We start from the raw sequence: 3,969 nt of genomic DNA, 5'->3' as shown, positions 1-3,969 counted from the left end.
GCAAGAAGCTGCCTGGAGCAGGGCTGCCGTGCCGCTACCAGAGCCGGGGCGTGGGCGCCAACCTCCAGCATGGGCTTCTGGGCTAGGGGCACCCCAAGCCCCCTGGGCCTCCACCCCCGGGTCTTGCCCACTCCCCTCTCTGACCGCCTGGAGTCTCCCAAATCCCGACCTCGCCCGGCAGGGGGGCCCCGGGCAGCGCCCACTCCGCACCCACATCTCAGGCCCCGTCAGGGCCAGGAGCCCCCGACCCGGTGCTTGAGCCAGCGGGGCCCGAGCCCGGAGCCCGGGCCTGGACGTGGGAGCTCCAAGGCTGGGGCCCATTTCACAAGCGAACAATTAGAGCCGCGTGTGGAGCATAATGATTGCATGCTGATTAATGTTAGGTGGGCAAGCGGAAGGGCCCGCAGCTTCCTCCTTCCCCACAGGCCCCGAAGAACAGGTCGAGCGGGGAAGAGTCTGTAAAGGACATTTCCTGATCGTCACGCCGGGTTCCCTGCTCGGCACTTTCCGTGTTTTCACGGCACAGCTCGCGGTCATCATTGAGGGAAGTGAGGCTCAGAGAGGTAAGGGGACCTGCCCAAGGCCACACAGCCAAAACAGACTTGGTCCTGGAAATCAACCCTACACCAAGACTGGGGCTCCTGGCATTGTCGGGTGGGGAGTGGGCACGGCCAGGGGTCCTGACACCCCAGCCTGTCCCAGGACGAGTAGGGTTGGCATCTGGGCCACAGGACAGGGGCTGGACCTGAGGGTGAGGTGACGTGGGGGCCAGAGGGTGGGACCAGGGCCCAGCAGGAACAGGAGCAGGGCGGGTAACGGGAGCCTGGCCAGGTCCGGGCTGCCGGGCAGGCTCTGCTGGGCCCTGGGAACAGCAGGCTCGTCCTGTGGAGCCGCCAGGGTGATACCAGCCTCCGCCAGCCGACTCAGCGATTGCATCGGCCCTTTCCTGGAAGCCTGCAGATGCGGTGGGGGAGTCCAGAAGGGAGGCACCTGTTTGGGGAAAGGGGGTGTGGGCTCCCCGGCCTGCGCTGCGGCTCTGCACCAGCCAGCCAGTGCGCATTTACCCCCCGGTGCCCTGGGCAGCCCCCTCCTGCCGCCTGGACCCCCAAGGCCCCGGGTCCCACAGGCAGAGCCGGCGGCAGGGACCTGCTCCAAGGTGTCCCTGGGGCCTGGAGTGGCCGGTGCCGCTGGCCACCACCTCCGCCCAGCAGTACAGCCTCCCCGGGCCCGTCGGCACCTGCCTTCCGCAGCGCCTTGTTCCGCCCCACCCTGACAGGGGCAGGCAGAGACGGGCGCCAAGGCCAGGCTGATGTGACACCATTGGTGTCCTCCTTTGGAGAATGTCAGTGGCCCTGTGCCAGGCCTAGGGGCGCCAGAGGCCTCCCCGGGATGAGGTCCGGGGCATCCCGCCGCCTAGATGGAACCACGCAGAGGACCGGGTCGGGAGCACCCCTGTCCTGGGCAGCGGGGGGCAGGCCAGGGAGCCCAGCAGGCCCGTCACACGCACTTGTCACACCTTACGGGGGCCAACAGGATCGGGGCTCGTCTGCTGCAAACGGCACCATCCCGCACCCTAGCAGGGCAGGAGTGAGCGGAGGGGGCGGAGGCGTCGGGAGGGCCGGGCACACGGGCGGGAAGCAGAGTGGACCGTGGGGCGTCGGCATCATCAGCTCCCCGTGTCAGCCCACCTCCCAGAGATGCGGCGGGAACGTGCTGGTGACGGCAGGGCCTCTGTGACTGGAGATGGCTGCAGAGCCGGGAGGACGTGCTTGTTCCAGCAAAAGGCTTCGGGGAGTAGGCTCTGGGTCAAGTGGGCCTGGGTGCAAAGAAGCTTTGTGTCTCCGGTGCTGTGCGGCCTCAGGCAAGTCGCTTCCCCTCTCTGAGCCCTGGTTTCCTCTGTAAAATGTGGGCGCTACCAACAGAACCTGCTCGGAGGACCGACACCTCGGTTAAGGAGGTGATCGGTGCGGCCCACGGGCCAACGCTTAGTACCCGCTGGTGGGGGTGTTTACTGTCCCACCAGGTAGCCAAGAACTTGGCATAAAGCCTGGGACATCCGAGGCCCAGGGCGTGTGTCCAGAGCCTCTGGGGATAAGCACCCGTGTTAGGGACCCTCCCTTGCCCTTCACCTCCGAGGGAAGGGGCTCTGCACTCGGCGCCCACACAGCCCCACGCTTGTGTTCACGGCGCCTCGGGCAGCCTGAGCGCCCCGGAGGGAGTCAGAGAGAGCTGACCGGCCACGGGAGCAGGGAGGTGGCCACAGGCCCCGGAGGCCGGCCGTGAGGGAAGGAGGGGGCTCCCCACAGGCGCTGGAGGCAGCCGGCGGGCTTCCTGGAGGAGGGGGCCCCCATCATCACCAGCCTGCGTGTCAGACCCCTTCCTCTCCGAGCTGAGGCCTGTCTTCCGGGGGCTGCGCCCTCCCCGCGCCCCTGCCCCCTGCCCGGCTGCTGCCCCCGCTGCCCCCGGGAAGCCTCTGGACGCCTCATCCCCGGGGCCTGAGGAGTAGGCCGGGCGCCCTCTCCGGACTGAGGGCTCTGCTGCCCCCCGGTGGCAGGACTGAGGAGGACGCTGGCCGCTGGGGGAAACCTGCTCAGATGCAGCAATTACGGTAAAAAATAAAATGACAAGGAGGAGGGGGAGGAGGGGAGGAGGAGGGGGAGGACGTTCGTCACTGTACGGTTTGGTTTGTAAAGTGCCTTCTCACTCGGTCACAGGCTGCAGGACACTGGACTGGTTTCAGAACCCGAGTCAGGTTCCAGCTGCCGCTGTGACCTTGGACACGTCGTGTCACCTCTCGGAGCCTGAGTCCTCCTGCCCAACGCTGACCAACCAGGGTGGTTGCGAGGATTGAGTGACCTCACGCCAGGTGACCTCACGCCAGGTGCACAGGCCGCTCTGAGACCACCGTCACCGTCACCGCCGGGGCACCTGTGCCATCCCCCCAGCACTGCCTCCCCTTCGAACAAATGCTTTTTGCAAACTCCCTTTTCACGGTGTCCCCTCCTTGAAGCTGCACCTTTTTTTAAAAAGTTCTTCATTTTTCTTTAAAGATGCTATTTATTTATTTATTTGACAGAGAGGGAGCTGCACCCAAGCAGGGGTCGCAGCAGGGGCAGAGGGAGAAGCAGGCTCCCTGGCTGAGCAGGGAGCCTATATGGGACTCGATCCCCGGGCCCCTCTGGGATCATGACCTGAGCTGAAGGCAGATGCTTCACTGACTGAGCCACTCAGGCGCCCAGAGTTCTTTATTTAAGTGACATCCACACTCCATGCGGGATTCAAACTCACGACCCCGAGGTGAAGACTAGCGCACTCCTCCGACCGAGCCAGCCCCAGGCCCCTAATGGGCACTATTACTCCCATTTAACAGATGAGGGGATTGAGGCTCAGAAAGGGGACGTCACTTGCCGGGAGGCTCCTGGCTTGTAAGCAGGGAAGCAGGCCCGGGAGCCAGACCGCCCAGTCCCAGTGCTCGCTCCCCACCCCTCCTTCTGGACCAGGCCCCCGCTCTCAGGGCAGCTGGGGGCGGAGAGCTCGAGAGTGGCTTCCAAAGGTCATCCTGTCCATTGCCCTGCGCCCGCCCCAGCCCATGACTGTTCATCCTGTTCTTCGTGCTGCTCCGGGGAGGAGATTCCGTAAATCCACTTCCTCTACCCGCCCAGGTGTCGCAGTTCCCACAGTGGGGAAGTTCCACCACTTGTCTCACCGGAGTCCCTCCTGCTGTGGAGTGGGCCCATTTCCTTTTGTTCTTTCCCACAGGACTGTCAGAGAGACGAGGTGGGGGGCACTTTTGAGGCCTGAAGAGAGGAGCTCTACAAAGGGGAAGGGTCATTCAGGGACAGGAAGTGAGAGCCCAGCCCGGGTTCAAACCCAGGTCAGGGCAGCAAGAGTGGCCAAGCTGGTCTCCTGGTGCCCAGGGCGGCCTCAGCCCAGGTGGGGCAGCCTCACCCACAGACTGAGGGCGCCCAG

At 65.1% G+C, this 3,969-nt stretch overlaps 1 long non-coding RNA gene across 1 annotated transcript; it reads left to right on the top strand.

The window, feature by feature from the left end:
* Positions 1 to 467: 467 nt before the first annotated feature.
* LOC118353889 (uncharacterized) lies at positions 468 to 3,073 on the top strand. Its single transcript, XR_004813428.2, has 3 exons — positions 468 to 563; positions 1,684 to 2,608; positions 2,715 to 3,073. It is a non-coding gene; the product is annotated as an uncharacterized LOC118353889 (long non-coding RNA).
* The last annotated feature ends 896 nt before the right edge of the window (positions 3,074 to 3,969 follow it).

This window comes from Canis lupus, chromosome 2, assembly GCF_003254725.2.
Source record: "Canis lupus dingo isolate Sandy chromosome 2, ASM325472v2, whole genome shotgun sequence".
NCBI lineage: Eukaryota > Metazoa > Chordata > Mammalia > Carnivora > Canidae > Canis > Canis lupus.
Note: the sequence above shows the minus strand (reverse complement) of the source record. Positions and strands in the feature narration are given on the sequence as shown.